The 19,134-nt window shown below is 35.3% G+C and overlaps 2 pseudogenes across 2 annotated transcripts in view; both read right to left on the reverse strand.

Moving 5' to 3' along the window:
* Positions 1-19,134, reverse strand: part of LOC308510048 (protein DEK-like) — a 383,434-nt pseudogene that overhangs the window by 133,686 nt on the left and 230,614 nt on the right. The gene's annotated exons all lie outside the window — the stretch shown is intronic.
* Positions 14,019-14,549, reverse strand: LOC308506240 (double homeobox protein A-like; annotated as a pseudogene). The gene has a single exon. The product of its transcript is annotated as a double homeobox protein A-like (transcript).

Genomic DNA, 19,134 nt, shown 5'->3' on the forward strand with positions numbered 1-19,134 from the left:
GAGGTGATTTTCCTAATACAAATGGAAGACCAGGACTCAAATTCCAGTATTTGGGGTTTGGTGGTTGCAGCCTTCTTTGATTTCTTTATGGTCTCTCTTGCTACTCCAAGCTTCAGGCTACTTATGAAGTACGCAGTTTGTCTTTAATGCTTTCTTGCTTAAAATCTCATTCCTCTTCTTTTTTCTCTTTCTTTTCCTAGCCTCAGTGCTAAAAATTTCCTCTCACATTTCTTCCCTCTCAACTTGAAGTTATTTTATACAAAAGGGGGAAGGTTTTGAAAGCCTCTGATTTAAGCTGGCATAAACCTGCTATGGAGTGAGAAAAAGCTAAGAGGAATTTGCCTTCAAACCTTTAACAGCAAAAACCACTGTCAGAAATTTTAGCAATTTCATTTTTATTTTAGAAGTCTTCCAAGCTCCTTGGTAATAGAACTGTGCTAAAAATATTAAAAGGTAAATAATCAGATTCTTTCTCCTCTACTATCAGGAGGATGTATTATGCTATTCGGATCATGGTTCTTTATTGTCTGATTAGAATAATGGATGGAGAAGACAATGAAGGAAGCTCAGCAAACTTAAATTAATTTACATTCTGTGCCTATACTTAGACTTGGAAGAAAAGAAAAGGTCCAGAAGGCAAGATTAGGGTAGTAAGAGAATGGAGATGGAATGGTGAAATTAAGAAAGTTTGGAGGAATTTTGAGACTGGGTTAGTAGAGTTTTAACAGCTGCTTCCTGGAGTGGAAATTCAAGCAGAGGCAGATATGGGGAGAGGTGATTTTAAGAAGATTTTTGTATGAGTTATTAGATACAATTCTTCCTTTTTTGACTGTCCAAGACTTTAGTATAAGCATACTGTTTTTTAAGTCATTGAGGAGTTGGATTTTTGTTTCATTGGGTGTATCATCATGCTAAGATTGGCCTCAAATTGGAGCAAGAAAACTCAGTTTCATTTGGAAAATAACAACTATTTTTGATGCCTTAATTCTTTCCTACAATGCCTAGCACAATTTTTCCACAATGTGCATTAATAGGGAAAGTGACTCTGTGGAAGGAACCAAAAGTATGAGGTGGGATATAGGAGGAACTGGCGACTAAGTGCATATACAGTCATGTCTATTTTTGAAATGCTATACTGATTAACTATGGCAAATGAAATCTACAGTTGACCCTTGAACAGCACGAGTTTGAACTGCATGGGTCTACTTATACATGGATTTTTTTTTCAATAAATACTGTAAAGTATCTTTTCTTTCTTATGATTTTCTTTTCTCTAGCTTACTTTCTTTTAACAATACAGTATATAATACATGTAACATACAAAATATATGTTAATCAATGTTTATGTTATTCATAAGGCTTCCAGTCAGCAGTAGGCTATTGGTAATTAAGTTTCGGGGGAGTCAGAAGTTATATGCAGGTTTTTGACTGCACAGTAATCAGCACACCAAAATTAGCATTGTTCAAGGGCAACTGCATGAATTTATTGGCTGGTTAATAAGTCTAATCCACGACCTGTGAGATTAATTTTCCAATAGCACTTTCAAGACACTGTAGTTAATAATTTCTCCCATAATCTGGCTACTTTATCTATGATATGGGTGAAGACAAGTCCCAAATGCACTTATTATACAATTTTAGTAAGTATTTGGAGCAACATTGGAGATATATAACACTTTTCTCTTTGGCATCCATTTACCCACCAGAGCGCTAACCCCTTATTATCTCCTGTCTGGAGTGTGACACTAATTTAGATGACTGTTTGTTTCATTGCAGCCTCTTTTTTCAATCACAATAAAAACAGAAGTGGCAGGATATTAGAAACAAAATGGATAGTGCTAAAAAAATTACAGTTTAACTTCTCATTTATCAATGTAATTGAAAGTTACTAGCAGGGTGTGTGGTGCCAGTGCTTCTATCAGGGCATGAGTAATCTATTTATGCAGCATAATTCATCCTTCTAAGGTTCTAATGAGGACTGCTTAATTCAGGTTTTAATCAAACCTGACAAATCGTCATTGAAGTTGGCAATGGGCTTGTTCACAGGTGCCATTTCCCTGCTAGTTCAACATTGCTTAGATTCATCTCCCTCTCCGCATGTTCTTTCAAGCTTCACTTATTATAGCAACAACAAACAACAAAAATACTGGTTTCTCTGAACCACAAAATGCCAAATGTTTCTGGTCTTTTTTGGACTACTCAGTGCCATTAGTAGCAGCTGTTTTTATTTATTATTCTTTAATGTTTGAAATATTGAAGGAGAAAAAAAATGATCTTTTTTTTTTTTTTTTTTTTTTTTACAAACAAATTGATCCCATTTTATAAAACATGTGCATTCCTTGAGTAGGTTCATGTTCCACATCTTGCTCTTATCCAATAATCCACTTGACTCAGACAAAATCCATCTGCTGATGTCTGGTGGGGAGCATGCTCCAGCTCAGATGCACTTAGGAGCTCCAGAGCCTGAAAGCTGACATCTCACTTGGAAAACAAACCCGGCCTCTTTCTAGGAAAGGGCACACAATACAGAGGAGGTTCACAACTCAAAGATAAACGGCAGTTTACTGTATGAATTTTAATACTGCAAAAATGAATGTTAGGGCCTGTAATCTCCAACACTAACATTTCATAAGAGAAAGATGTTTGATCAGTTAGCTCCATGCCCCAGGATAGAATTATGACCTCTAAAAAGAGCAAAGTATATTCTGCTAACTTAAGTTTCTCCCTAAAGATAGCTTTATAATTACATGCAGGCTTTTAGTTTTCAAATCCCTTTGACATCTGTTATTTCATTTTTCTGCACAAAACCTTTTGAAGAAGGTAACACAGCATCACATTTTATAGGTAAACAAACAAAATCAGAGAGGGTAATTTTTTTGCCCAAAGCCATATAGTTAGAAGTAATGGAATTTGATCTCAAATGCAGGTATGTCAGCTCCAGGATTTGTGTCCTTTCCACGGTAACACAGGATCTCATTGACACTAGGGGAGACAAGTGTTTGATGGAATTCTTGTACCTGAATATGATATTCACCATGATTTGGGAAATATGTCTCTTTATTTATGCCACCTGTAATTCTTTGGAAGGTTGTATAAACAAGACAACCCCTAAAACTTTATTTGTGATTCTAAGCCACTTGCTATTTATCAAGTCTGTCTTTCATTATAGACTATCAAATGCAGACACTTTTGACTTACAGGGATACTAAGTTCTGTGGTTACCAAACATGCTACTCTAAATTCCGATGTTTCCCTCAAGCATTTTGGCAAATTTCCAGTCACACTCTTGCTGTAGCTCCTAGAAATATTTAGCTGGGAAGAACCTAAGAGAGTACACAGAATAACATTGTTATTAAAGCAAAAGAAACTGAGGACCAGTGAGGTTAAGTATTTTAAGGGCAATTAAGTACCAGAGTCTCTTACTCTTTAGATCGTATGACAATAATTGTCTCTATGGATTCATTTAAAGGATTATTTACCAAAGTTCTGGGCATTCTTGAGGATCATTTTACTCAGAATTGGGGTAAGACACTCTTCTGTATGAACTTGTTCCTTAAGCATTGGAGGAATAAGAATCAGAGCCAATTGGGGATTAAGCCAGGCTACAGCCTCATCTTTTGTATCAGGCAAGTGCTTACCTATTTTACAGCATCACCCAGAAAAACTCTGATGGTGTTTGTATGGAAAAGGTGCCTTCATTTTTATCAAGGTGGCAGATAGGATCTTAACAACTTGGCTTCTAGCCTATCAATGCCGGATGCAGGAGAAAATCCATGGTCCATGAAGTGGAGTTGAATAGCATATGGAAAAGGTAGGCTGGGCACACCGAGGGCAGAGAAACTCAAAGTTAAAAGCAAAGGCCCCAATGATTAACTTTACCTGATAACATCCCTCATTGTCATGACTTTGGGAGAATGCTGAAATCTGGAGGGGATTGTGAAGTGCTGAAATTAGAGGAGGCATTTAAAACTGAGTCAAGAGAATAGGCTAAGCACATGATCTTATCTACCTTTTCTGTTTCAAATCCCGTGAAATTACAGACTGATTTTTTTAAACCCATAAATATGTTGGAACTCATGAAAGCATAGAAGAACACATTTTGAAAAATTTCTGAAAAATTCAAAGCAGATGGGATCTGATTTGCAGAAAAACCACAGTAGAAATAAATTAGCCTCAAAGTGGCACAGAAGAGAATTGTCAGAAAGGAAATTTTGGAGAAACTTCAAGCTTAGAGTTAAGTGTACAGATAAGAAATGGGCACTAATGCTATCATTAGGTTAATTAACAGAATGCCTTACCAATTAATAGGCTCTGCATGTAGATGTAGTTCTTATATCACATAACGAGGAAGAATAGAGAAGCAAGGTAGACTCTCAGGTAACTGTGGACCTCTACAATAAGTCGAATAATAAAAAATAAGATAGCTCTTTCTAGAAGTAAAATATACCAACATTTCTCATTTCCTCAGAACTTTCTTTTCTTTGACAATCTTGGGAGTACCTAGCTTGCCTGATTCCACTCAATCATGCACAATAAGAGAGCTTATAAGTGACTCACCCTGATCCATTTATACAGAATCTATAGTAAGACACTCCTTCTCCTCCTCCATTGAGTACAGGAAAAGAAACATCACAACCATGAAGAAACATTACATTGTGTTTTTACATTAATGAATCTAGATCTTCACATATAAAAAAAGAATAGAAAATGAATCACCAAACATTTGAGATAAATCAACTACAGAGAGAAGAATCATATAAATAAACAGGACGAACATAAGTAAAAATAGAGATAATGTTGGAAATAGGTTTATAACGTCACACAAACTTTTTTAATAATTCCAGAGATTGGGGATAATTTTAAATTCATAAACAAGACCAAGAAACTGAAAAATGAATAATGAGAAAATGAAAGTGATTTATATTAAACAACAACAAATAATATATACAACAAAAGAATCAAAAGAAGGGCTGAAAATTTGAATGGCTATTGCTGAAGAACAAGTTATTGATCTGAAAGTTAAATTTGAAGTTTAAGGTATAACCGGAAAGGATGAAGCCAGGAAATAAAGAAGTTCAGAAGAAAATTTCCCTGAGTTGTAGAAAGACTCAAGTCTTCAGTTTGTAAAAGCTCACTGTATACAAAGCTTGAAAATAAAAATAAACACCTAGACAAATCCTGGTGAAATTTATGGGCTCTAAAGACAAAGATAAACATTCTGAAATGTTCCAGAAAGAAAAACAAAAAAGTTACTAATTCAACAGATAGTGTTGCCTGCCAGTAATCCATTCCCCCACATTTGTTTTCCCCAGAATAACCTGCTTTTATCAGGTGACAGGTAGGCTCTGTACCTCGTTAGGGAAGGTAGATCTCTTTCCCAAAGGGACAATTGTGATACTTTTATTCCTTGTGCAAGGAACAGTTCAGACTTGGAGATGTAATGCAGTCTGGTTCATGGGATGTGAAGAAGTTTGTCTCTGGAAGAAAGGTTTGCCTTCTTGGATAAAGAAAGAAAGAAAGAAAAATGTCAGTCCCACCTCTCCTATAAGAGTTCTCAAGGGTGCACATGATTCCTGGAATTATGGTAGCCATGTCTTGCCTATAAAGACATTTGGCCAATGCACTTAAGATAGCATTAAGAAAATAGGAAAATAGTTGGGTCTTTGGCAAAACTGTGAATTAATCCACACTGGTACTATCCTGCCAGTAGCCTAGCGTTTATAGTGAGAAAATAGGGTTTTTTTGTTTTTTTGTACTATTTGAGTTAATTATTCTGTAACTTGCAAGAGTAGACAACTACACCTGGAAAACATGAAGAATATGGGTGGCATCACAATTCCCACTTACAACCCTAGCTGCTAGAAGGCATTGAAAAATAACTTCAAAGTGATAAATGATCTCTTAACATAGAATTCTCTATCTAGTCAAACTATACGCCAGTGTGAGGATAAATATTCATTTTTTCAGAGTTAAGAATTCCAAATGTTCATCATTCACACATGATTTATGGAATAAAAAAGTGATTTGGAGACATGGTCCTACAACATAAAAAAGAAATAGAAGAAAAAGGCATGCATTACAAAAAAAGAGTAGAAATCAAGTATCACTCAGAAAGTTAGAAATAAAATTAAGAAAGAATCCCTCTTATGTTAAACATTATCATCTTAAAGATTTACTTTTATTTAATTAATTATTTATTTTATTATTAGTTTCAGGTGTACAAAACAATGTAATAATCAAGCATTTCACCCCTCCCAAAGTGATAACCTCCCTCCCCCAATCTATTGCCCCTCTGACATCGTATATATCTATTATAATTCCATTGACTCTATTCCCTATGCTGTACTCCATATCCTATGACTATATATTAAATTATAGTTGACATACAGTATTATTCAGCTTCAGTTTCAGGTGTACAGTGCAGTGGTCAAGCATTTACACAATCCATGAAGCTGTCTCCCTAATAAGACATGTGCTCATCTGACACCCTATGAAATCTTCAACAACATTATTGATTATATCCCCCAAACTGTCTTTCATATCCCCGTGGCAATATTGTAATTACCAATTTATTTATTGTAGTTACCCCTTCTCCCTCTTCCCCACCCCTCTCCCATCTAGCAACCATCAGTTTTTCCTCTATATCTCTGAGACTATTTCTGTTTACTTTGCTCAGTTATTCAGTTCTTCAGATTCCACATATAAGTGAGAGCATATGGTATTTATTTGTCTTCCTCTGACACTTATTTCACTTCGCATAATGTCCTCTAGGTCCATCCATATAGTTGCAAGTGGTAAGATTTCATTATTTTTTATAGCTGAGTAATACTCCATTATATAAATATACCACAGTTTCTTAATCCAGTCATCTACCGTTGGGCATTTCAATTGTTTCCAAGTCTTGGCTGTTGTAAAGATTGCTGCAATAAACATAGGGGTGCATATATTTTTTCAAATTAGTGTCTTGGATTTCTCTGGATAGATATCTAAGAATGGAATTGCTGGATCATAAGGTAGTTCCATATCCAGTTTTTTGAGAAACCTCCATACCAATTTCCATTGTACTGCACCAATCTGCAATCCCACCAACACTGCAACAGGGTTCCCTCTTCTCCACAGCCTCACCAGCACTTGTTGTTTGTTGATTTATTGGTGATAGACATTCAGACTGGAGTGAGGTGGTATCTCATTGTGGTTTTTATTTGCATTTCTGTAATGATGAGTGAGGTTGAGTATTTTTTCATATGTCTGTTGGCCATCTGTACGTCCTCTTTAAAGAAATGTCTCTTCATGTCCTCTGCCCATTTTTTAATTGGGTTGTTTGTTTTTTTGGTGTTGAGTTGAATGAGGGTTTTATAAATTTTGGATATTAACCCCTTATCAGATGTATCATTGACAAATATCTTCTCCTATTCAGTAGGATTCCTTTTTGTTTTATTGATGGTTTCCTTTGCTGTGAAAAAAACTTTTACTTTTGAGATAAGCTCAGATGTTTATTTTTTCTTTTACTTCCCTTGCCCAAGGGGATATATCAGTAAAAATATTACTCAGGGTAACGTATTCAAATTTATTCCCTGTATTTTCTTCTAGGAGTTTTATGGTTTCGGGTCTTACATTTAAGTCTTTAGTCAATTTTGAATTTGTTCTCGTATATGGTGTAAGGAGGTAGTCCAGTTTAATTTTTTAGCACGTGTCAGTCCAGTTTTCCCAGCACCATTTATAAAAATAGACTGTCTTTGCCTGAATGTAAATTCTTGTTTCCATTGTCATAGATTAAATGACCATATATGAATAGATTTATTTCTGGGCTCTCTATTCTGTTCCATTGATCTATGTGTCTTTTTATGCCAGTAACATACTGTTTTGATTATTGTAGTCTTGTATTATGATTTGATGTCAGGTATTATGATACCTCCCACTTTGTTCTCATTTCTCAAGATTGCCATGGCTATTCAGGGTTTTTATGGTTCCATATAAATTTTAGGATTATATGTTCTGTTTCTGAGAAAAATGTCATCGGTAATTTGATAGGAATTGCATTGAATCTATATATTGCCTTAGGTAGTATTGACATTTTTGCTATATTCTTCCAATTCATGAACATGGTATGTGTTTCCATTTATTTGTATCTTCTTTGATTTCTTTCCTCAGTGTCTTATAATTTTCAAAGGTTTACTTTTAAATGGCAAAGTTTCAATGATATATATGATCGTAGTTCTTTCTCTGAGTGTAAAAATACCATGAATATAAGCACTTGACTATCAAAATGATAGTGATCAAATTATGGCATTAATCACAGAAACAGATGGCATTAAAAATGAAAAAAAATCTAAAATTCTTTTTTACAGAAGATACACCAAAAAGTGCAGTGCTATATCCCATGCAATGAGTTGAAACAAAACTATACCTAGTACATACTAACAAAAAGAAAGCTGATCAAATATTTAAAAAGTAGATTTTAGGTCTAATGATTACATGAGAAAAATTGATGTTTTCTATTGAGAAAAACTTAATGAATCAGAAAGTTTTCATTTTTATTAACCTTTATGGTCTCATTATCATACTGTTAAGAGATATAAAGCAAAATGTAGTCAGAGAAATAAAGACATCTATCAATTTAATGAGACTTAGAAACTTATAGATGATGGAAATAAGAATTAAGGTTCTAGAAATTGTTTGAATAACACAGCTTCTGCATTCAATATAATAGGTAACTTTGTACCAATAAACAGAAGGTACACATTCTTTTCAGATATCCATGAATCATTTATAAAAATTGAGCTTGTTATTATACTACAGAGATAATCTCTACTCATTCTATATAAGAAAAATTAAATGAGACAGATTTCTAACACAAGAAATAAAAATAGCAGTTAAGCAGAAAAGTATATTCAAAATAAATACATTCACTTTATATTCAAAATAAATTCCTGAAAAATTTTGGAAATTATTTAAAAATGCATTTATCTAAGTAGATTAAAGGGAATGCTACAGTGTATTGTTACAAACTTTTAAAAAATAGCAGGGGTAAAATCACTAAAAGCCTAGTTAACACAATTTGCTGAGAAAATTCATAATCTTATAAACTATGCTTTCAATTGAAACACACACACAAAACAACTAGCCATACAAACCTATGCCTTATAGGAAAAGAGAAAAAGCTCTAAGGAAGATAAAGGAGAGATCAACTAGAGAAACGAAAGCATGAATAGGCTGAGTAAGATGAAGGGTGGCTGAGGTCTCAGATGCTGCTCTTAAAAACCCAGGCACAGACTTACTTGCTGATGGACTCACTCATCTGAGCTCCAGTGCTGCACAGCAGCTCAAAAGGTGCCAGGGACATACAGGGAGAAACTGAGTTATATGGCTAAGGACGAAGGCTGGAGAGGTAGCATTCTCTCAGAACTAAATGCTGGCAGAACCTATTCTTTCTTTATTGAGCCCTCTGCCCTCTCTGCATGCAGATGCAGGTAGCCACTATATCTGAATCTCCATTAACTTGGCTAACATCATTTGTCCACCCTACACAACTTGTGGACACACCCAAGCCAATTCCAGGGACTTTTTCATACAAATGGCCTGTCTTGTCTCATGCTGCAGACTTTCCTAAAAATCTCTGAAAAGTCCCCAAACCCAAATAAGCAGCATCTCACCTTGGCATGCCCTGTAGCACTTGCTAAGCAGCCCCAAGCCCAGCATTAGAAGCAGGCAGCCTCAGTTTGTGGCTTAGCCTCTCCCAGGCACCTCCAAGCTCAACACAAGTAGCAGTCATCTACAAATTGCTTTGTAGTTCATTCCAGGTGGCCCTTAGCAGGACAGAGGCTGTGACTGAACCTGGCCTAAGATGGGGTCACACTTAGGATGCCCTAGGACTGGCAGCCTGGTGTCCAGCTTTGGACCTAGCCATCTCCGAGGACAACACACCCAAAGGGCAGACAACAGAGCCCTGCTAAAGTGAACCCTGCTCTGTAGGTTCAGCTCCTGTACAACAGCTCCTTCACTGTAGTCACAGACAGTCCTTAAAAACAATGAGTCCAAGGATGAATCCATCCCATTGACATTCAAATAGCGAGCAAGACTTAACTACAACAGAAGGGCACACACAAATCCACACCAGGAGAACCCAGTTCACGTGGTCAGGGAGACTGTGTCACTAGGACTCACAGGACACCTACTACATAAGGCCACTCTACTAAGACTGAGAGACATAGCAGCTCTACCTAATACATAGAAACAAACACAGGAAGCAGCCAAATGGGAGGACAGAGAAACATGTCCCAAATGAAAGAACAGAACAACGCTCCAGCAAAAGAACTAAACAAAATGGAGAAGCAATCTTCCAGATGCAGAGTTCAAAACATTGGTTAGAAAGGTGCTCAGTGATTTCAGGGAGAACTTCAACTAAGAGATAGGCGTGAAAATGGAGATAAAAAAACATAAAAAAAAACCATTCAGAAATAAAGACTACAATAACTGAAATGAAGAATACATTAGAGGGAATCAACAGTAGATTAGATGAAGCAGAGGACTGAATCAGTGATTCAGGTAGCAGAAAACACCCAATCAGAACAGCAAAAAGGGCATAGAATCAAAAAAATTAGGATTCAGTAGTCATGGGGATGGAGTGTATAGCATAAGGATATAGTCAGTAGTATTGTAATAAGTATGTATGGTGTCAGAGGGGTACTAAATTATTTAGATGATAGATAGGTGGGGATTTGGGGACAGGGCAAAAGAGGTGAAGGGATTAAGAAATACAAATTGGTAGTTACAAAATAGTCATGGGGGTGTAAAGTAAAGCATAGGGAATATAGTCAATAGTATGGTAATAACTATGTATAGTGCCAGACAGGTACTAGACTAGTCAGGGGGATCACTTCTTAAATTATATAAATGTCTAACTACTATACTGTACACCTGAAATTAATATAAAATAATATTGATTGAATGTCAACTGTAATTGAAAAATTAAAGAGGAGGAAAAGTGAAGGGGCATAGGAGGTCCAAATTTCCAGGTATAAAACAGTAAGTCATGGGGATGTAATGTACAGCATAGGGAATATAGTCAGTAATATTGTGATAGCGTGGTACAGTGTCAGATTGCTGGACTTATCCTGGTGATCACTTGCTTAGCTATATAAATGTTGAACAACTATGATGTACACCTGAAACTAATATAATATTTTATGTTTGCTATGTTTTAATTAAAATCTTTTTTAAAAAGAAAGCATGAATAAACATTAGTTGTAAGAAATAAGGTATAAATACAGATGGAGATTTGAAACTTTGAAGACTGTGTGATGTTATACCAATAAGTTTGGAAACTGAGTCATGAAATCAAGAGTACAGATGTTTTCTAAGATATTGTATCTTAAATCAAGGAGAGGCAGACCCTGGATAGTAATGAAAAATGGAAACCTTTAAAAAGGCATCAGGCCCAAAGATTTTACAATGATTTTACCAAATCTTTAAATACATTATTTAAAATATTCCTGAGCATTAAATGGATGGAAAGCTACTGTATTATTCAGGATGAGGCAGTGATAAACATTCCAAAATACCAGTGGTTTAAGATAGAAAATGTATTATACTTGTCAAATTAAATCTCATGTGGGCATAGGTAAGAGTTTTAGGCAGCTCTTCTTGATGTGGAGAATTAGTCAGTAAAGCTGCTCATATTTTGTCCCTCAATTATTTCAGCCTAGTGCCTCCATGTTCACTGCTATCAGGGAAGAGAAAACATGGAGAACTGGAGCAGAGATGACACCTTTTGAAACAGTTCATGTCTAAGTCCAAACTTTATCGGGATGCACACACATGAAATAAAACTTTAAAATGCAATAAACTGAAAGAAAGGAAAATTTAGAAAATTATTAAAAATTATTAAAAATTATTAAAAGGGATGCAACTACTCTAAGCAGAACCCTGATTGTTTTCAGCTTTGTAGTAAAGAGAATTTTATCACAAGAATACAATCATTTTTAATCATTAGGTACTGGAATGAACTGCTTAATGTATTAAAAATAAAAAAAGTTTCTGATAACAATGCTAAATAAGCTATAAAAATAGGAAATTTCCTTTACCTTAGGATATAAGGGAGATCTTTTTTTTATTTAAATTTATTTATTGGGGTGACAATTGTTAATGAAATTACATAATTTCAGGTGTACAATTCTGTATTACATCAACTATAAATCCCATTGTGTGTTCACCACCCAGAGTCAGTTCTCCGTCCATCATCATATATTTGATCCCCCTTACCCTCATCTCCCTCCCCCCACTCCCCTTACCTATAAGGGAGATCTTAAAACTATAGAAAACCTATCAAAACCAAAAACATTGAAAATATTTAAAGTATTTTAACTAAGATAGGAAATAACAAAAGAAGATGCACCTTCAGAAGCACTGTAGATAAACTTTATAGATAGTTTTATTGAATGAAATACAGCTTGTAAATAGAATGAATTCTATGTATTAGAGAATAAGAAAAAAATATCTCACTGTTTTGGGAACTATATGAAAAACTATCTGGAAAATACCAAATAGTTAACTAGGTATATATTGGAATAAGAGATAAGCAGAGTGACTCAAATTCAAATGGAGAAAAATGTGTTTCCTGATGCACTAGAAAATAAAAATACATTGGGAAAAATATCATACACACATATGTACATGAGGTCCAACAGTTAAGTTTGTGAACTCATCCCAGAAAAAGTGCTACATACCTCATTGCTGAATATCACTACGGTCACCTTCGAAGTACTCCTCTTGGGAAGTATGCACAGATGCCAGTGTTTAGTCCACCCTTCAAAGCAATTTTGGAACTCTTTTTCTGGAATGGCCATCAGAGCTTTCGTTGTATTACCCTTGATGTCCTGAATGGCATCAAAATGTCTTCCTTTCAGTATTCCCTGTATCATTGTGTAAAGAAAGAAGTTGTGTGCCAGATCAGGTGAGTAGAGAGGATGTGCTAATACAGTTCTTTGTTTACTGGCTCAAAACTTCCTCACAGGGGTGGCCAGATGGCTCAGTTGGTTGGAGTGTGAGTTCTGAACAACAGGCTGCCAGTTTGATTCCCACATGGGATGGTGGACTGCACCTCCTGCAACTAAAGTTTGAAAATGCCGACTGGACGTGGAGCTGAACTGTGCCCTCCACAACTAGACTGAAGGACAATGACTTGACTTGAAGCTGATGGACCCTGGAAAAACACACTGTTCCCCAACATTCCCCAGTTAAAAAAAAATCTCCCTCATAGACAGTGCCGTGTGAGCATTGTTGTGATACAAGAACCATGGATTGCTGGAGAAAAGTTTAGGTCCTCTAACTTTTTCATGCAATCTTTTCAGCACTTCCAAATAGTAAACTTGGTTAACTGTTTGTCTAGTTGGTCCAAATGCATAATGAATAATCCCTCTGATATCAAAAAAGGTTAGCAACATCATTGCAACAAGTTCACAGACTTAATTGTCAGAACTCATAGAAACATACAATTACCCGAATAAAACAAAACAAAACAAAACCATAAAGCTTTAAAACTTTATAGTAAGATATTAAATTAGTCCTGAATAAATGTTGAGATGTCCCATGTTCCTGAATGTGAAGACTTTTTTGGTAAAATATCTACTACTTATGCAATGCATCTATAAAATATATACAATTTCGATCAAGATTTGAATGGATTTTTAAAAATAATATGAATAAATTTATTTTCATTTTCCTGGACATCTGCTGAACTGTGGAGCCAGGATCCTGTTGGTAGAGTTGTGTGGTACCTTGTATTTGTCTGCCTCCTAAAGTTGTTTACCATCTACAGAAGGCTCAGCTTCTTGAGAAGCTGAAGGTATATTTATAAGGGTAGGTTCCCAGAAAGACAGAGATTTGTAGCCCAGGCTGATGACATCAAATACATTGAATTTATCTCTTGGTCAATCTTGTTCTGGCTTCAGAGAAATAAGACAGCTGCTAATGAGATTGGTGCCATTTGATGTAGTTTCTGTATCTTGAACTCCCTCGTCTTAGACATTTTGTTCCTGGTCTTGTTTCTGTTCTAAGAGCTCATCATGTTCTCTTTTTCTCTGGACACGGAATCTAGATCTTCGATTTTGAAACCAAATTTGGACTCTTGACTCTGGAACTCCAATTTCTTTAGCAAGTTGCTCTCTGGAATCAATCCCAGGACAAGGTTTGTTCATAAATGCTGAGATGAGATTTGTAATTCGGAGGAGGTGTAGCTGGTACAACATCATCTATCTTCTCTACTATGAATCTTTTCTTCAAGGTGATCTTGGTCTTGGTCCTTGCTCGTAAGTCCTCAGGTTCTAATCTTTTCTAAACTTGGTGCGACGCTCTTCGATTCTGAAACCAAATCTGGATTCTAGACTCATTAGTATTGATTTCTAAAGCAAACTTTGTTTGGTAGCATAACCTGTGTAAGGTGTTTGCTTGAATGCTTTGCTGAGGATTTTCAACTGGTCTTCAATGAATTTGGTGAGGCTTTGTCTATGATTCCTGGCTGTGGTCTTGTTTGGAGAGTTGTCTTGGGCCATGTTGGAATAGAGTCCTGAATCCTTCAACCGGCCTTACGGATATTTTTAAAATAGAAAATGACAAACTGATTCTAAGCTCATCTGGAAGAGTAAATGCACAAGAAGAGATAACTTTGGTGGTGGGGGGGGTTAATGGGGAAATTTTGATGCTGCATGTTAAAGCAAAGATTATTAACAGTGTTGATAGGGCCAGAACGAACATGTAATTTAAGAAGTAGAGCAGTAATTCCAGAGCATGTATGAATTTAAATTAAAAAAGGATGTATTGCATACCAGTGGGAAAATAAACTGTTTAGTTAATGTATCTGACAATCCATTTATTCAACAATATAAATAAAGCTAAAATCTTCCTCACCATATCCCAAAAAATTCTAGAGATATTAAACATCAAACACTTAAAAATTATGAAAGTGATAGAAAAAGTACTGATGCATACTTTTATAAATTTTTAACAAGAAAGGCCTTCTTAAAAAGAGACATAGGACCAGCCGAGTGGCTCAGGCGGTTAGAACTCCATGCTCCTAACTCCGAAGTCTGCCGGTTCGATTACCACATGGGCCACTGGGCTCTCAACCACAAGGTTGCCAGTTCAACTCCTCAAGTCCCTCAAGGGATGGTGGGCAGCGCCCCCTGCAACTAAGATTGAACATGGCACCTTGAGCTGAGCTGCCGCTGAGCTCCTGGATTGCTCAGTTGGTTGGAGTGCATCCTCTCAACCACAAGGTTGCATGTTCGACTCCCGCAAGGGATGGTGGGCTCTGCCCCCTGCAACTAGCAATGGCAACTGGACCTGGAGCTGAGCTGCACCCTCCGCAACTAAGATTGAAAGGACAATAACTTGACTTGGGAAAAAAGGTCTGGAAGTACACACTGTTCCCTAATAAAGTCCTGTTCCCCTTCCCCAATAATAATAAAAAAAGGTGTAAAACTCAAAAAGCCATAGAAGAAAGTCTTTACAAATGTAACCAGATAAAACTGATGACTAAAAAAAACCTAATAATAATAATGATAATAATAAAAACTCTATAAAAAAATTAAAAGGAAATTGAAAAATCTAGGCCAAGTTTTTGTAAACATTTAACAAAGGAGTAACATGCATACTATATAAGGAATACCTTTAAGTCAGCAAGAAAGACAACCAGTAGAAAAATTGAAAAAGGATATGAGCAGCAAATTCAGACAATGAAAAATATGAATGGCCCCAAATAACTATTGTAAGTCTCAATCTATTGAGTAATGAAATATGTTTTTAACCCATCTAATGGACTAAGTTTAATATATGGAATTAGCGGGAGTGTGGCAAAGTAGACATTTTCATTATCTCTTAGTGTTAATTGGAACTACTTTTTGATGGGCAGATTGATGGTATCAAAATTTCAAAAGCAAGTATACTTTAAAAGGATTATTTCACTTCTATTATGTATATGTAGAGTTATTTGTTGCAGTTATATTTGTGATCATGTAATATTTAATACAATTCAAATACATATGAAGACAGAAATGGTTATAAATAATCCAATTATACTAGAGAAGAGTGTGCAACAGTCAAAAACATTTTTTTTTTGTACTGAAATAAACAGATCTCCAAGTACTTTATATATTTTTAGGAAATAGAGGGAAGCAGCAGATTAACATGTACAGTATTATTGAATGATGTTAAAAGTCTGCTTATACAAATGTTTGTCTAATGTGATTGTGTCTGTACCATCTTTATTTTCTGTGTCTTTATCACAAGTATGAATGCATAGAAAAGTCCGGATGGAGTACACCAATGTCTGAAGAGTGTAATATAGTGAGTAGCTGTTCAATAATGAATGAATAAATCAAGAAAAAAAGAAATTTTAAAATGGCCCATTGTCTGCCATAGTGGTAACCCTAGCCAATACGCTTTTACATGCACATGGTAATAAAAAATCATCATAACAGTAGAAAACATCAAATCCAGAAAAAAACAACATGTTTTTTAACTCCTGTCCTTTTACCAATATTGTTTTATCTAAACTTAATCATTAAGAGTTCACTTACACAGAAATGTAGATTTACTCAGAGCCCTATCGGTGCATTTTGTTTTCATGTTTTTAACTATTGTAAACAAGGCTTTGATGACTATTTTTAGGTTGGAATTCTGTTAGGATATACATAGGGTTAATTTTTAGTAGATGAATTACTAGATCATATAATATAACCATTTAATATTAATAATTACTGCCAAACTGCTTTCTAGAAAGGCACTCCTATGGTGCATGAGAATGCTGAGTCATCAGTATCATCTGTGAAGTCATCAAGGTTGTCTAGTTTAAAACATCCCTTTGCTATTTTAACTGGGATTGTATAAACTATATTGAATACGTTATGGAGAACTCATATCTCACAATACTGAGCATCTCTATCCAAGAATATGCTCTATCTTGCTTTATTTTTTCTTCTTCATTTCCCCTAGTTTATTTTTATAGTAGTTTTCCATGGGATCAGCACATTTGTTAAATATATCCCCGTCTATTTATTGCTATCATAAAGGTGTACTTTTCTTTTCAAGTATTTTCTAACAAATTCTTTGCATATTTGATGTTACTGATGTTTTGTATGAATGTTGTAACCAGTTGCTATACTAAATTCCTTTTATTTCCAATATTGTTGTTCATTCTCTGTTTTCTACATATGTAAATCCTATCACCATTAAACAATAATCATTTCCCTCTTTTCTTAATCTCATTACCTTTGCTAATTTAATTGACTAGGACTTTGAGAATAAGTTTAAATAATACTTGAGAGGGTGAGCATCCTTGCCTTGGTTTAAATTTTTTATTCCATACATATTTCTTGGGTCAATACAAAAGCCATGTATTGCTTTTACGTTTTAAAAAATTAATGAAAATATTTTAAAATCTTGTTTTGTCTCCAAAATTATATGTTTGACTAAACCTAACAAATCATAGCTTTCATGCTTTTCAACCAAGCATTGCAACCAACACTAAATATCATAAATATCTTAGCATTCTGAAAACCATCCAGTTTTTACCCTTTTTTGGGGTGGTGATTATCCCCAAATCCTATTACTAGCAAAGGGCATTATAGTCAAGATTCAAAAAAGCTATCACCCTCTGGGGAGCAGATGTAATTAACATAGAGTATATTGTTAACATACAACTGTCAGTGTAATTACTGCAAGTAGGAAGTACTACCATTGTTTAGAGCTAATCAAAGATGGCTATTAAGTGGATGGCCATTAGTAAAAGATGAGTAAAAGGGTAGAAAAATGGATAGCACTTAACTCTGGGGTTCATGTGTTCTATAAAATAGTTACCCAGGTTTGTTTTGATATTTTGGTTGCTAAAAATCAGAGTGGCATTACCAAATTGACATCCCAGAGAGAAAATAGGTCTAAAGAGTATAATTCCATCATGGATAAAAACATTCTAAAGCTCTGGATTGGAAAATTGATTTGGTTTATTACTTTGACTATCAAACATTTTAGTTTAAAAAATATTTCACTTGAGGTAAAGCGACCATACTGCTCTTATGCTTAGCTCATTCCCAGTGGCACTAAGTATTCTAAAAGATTCAAGTACTGTTTATCCATCTTCTCTTCTACTACCTAACCAATTTATTTTGCCCCGCAACATAAGGGAAGATACAGGGAAAAAGTGAGTGTCAGGTTTGGGTTAGGGAGTGTTTTGGAGAGGGTAGAATATATATTCCTTAGGAATGCAATTATTTAAAGATAGTAAGATAATATTTAGATTTAAAATCATATTTTTGCAGGATAATTTTTAAGAATTGAGTAATGTGTTTGATTTTGTTTTTTAGGATAAAATCACAAACCAGTCTTAGGACAGACTTAAATAAAGCCTGCAGACTACATTCTGCCAAAAGCAGACTATTATGCCTCTAATTTATTTCTGAGATATAGGTGTGCAGAAAAATAATTGGTAATTATTATAATGGATGTCTTTATCCATTTTTGCTAGCAACTAATTTATCTCTCCAGATATCTCTTAATTGTTCAAAATTGTGTTTTGAATTCAAAGCTGTGTCACAGTTTATTACCTAGGACTTCCATTCAAAACTTTTCCAGATACTATGCCAAATTGAGATGTGTTGGGAGGATTAAGAATAAAGGAATAGAAGAGTGTTATCAAAATTCTGCACTGTGAATTCCATGCGTGTCTGTGAAGGAGTTCTGTCCATCATCCCCTGGAACTCACCAAGTCCTTTGGCACGAGGTGGGGTTCTAATGGTGCTTCCTGCTGAGACCTCTTCTGCGTTCAAAGCTGCCTCAAGATCTCTGTGAGTGCTGGCCACAAAGGTACATTCCCCTGGGCTCCTCTATCTTTCATCAGAAACTGCTAGCACTCTGTATGGTGATCACTGTGCTGGTGCTGACTTCTTTGGAGACCACAATGCAACAAAGCCACCTTACTTTCCACGCAAAGGCCAGGATAATGCTCCTTTTCCTCCTAGACCCTCTTTCATTTCAACTTTCTTACTGATGTCAAGCACAGCTTGTTCCCTATATCCATTTCTATTGCTGCTGTAACATACTTAGTGCCTTTATAATAAGAGAAAGTTATTATCTTAAAGTTTT

The sequence above is a fragment of the Rhinolophus hipposideros genome (assembly GCF_964194185.1).
Source record: "Rhinolophus hipposideros genome assembly, chromosome: 2".
Classification (NCBI taxonomy): Eukaryota; Metazoa; Chordata; class Mammalia; order Chiroptera; family Rhinolophidae; genus Rhinolophus; species Rhinolophus hipposideros.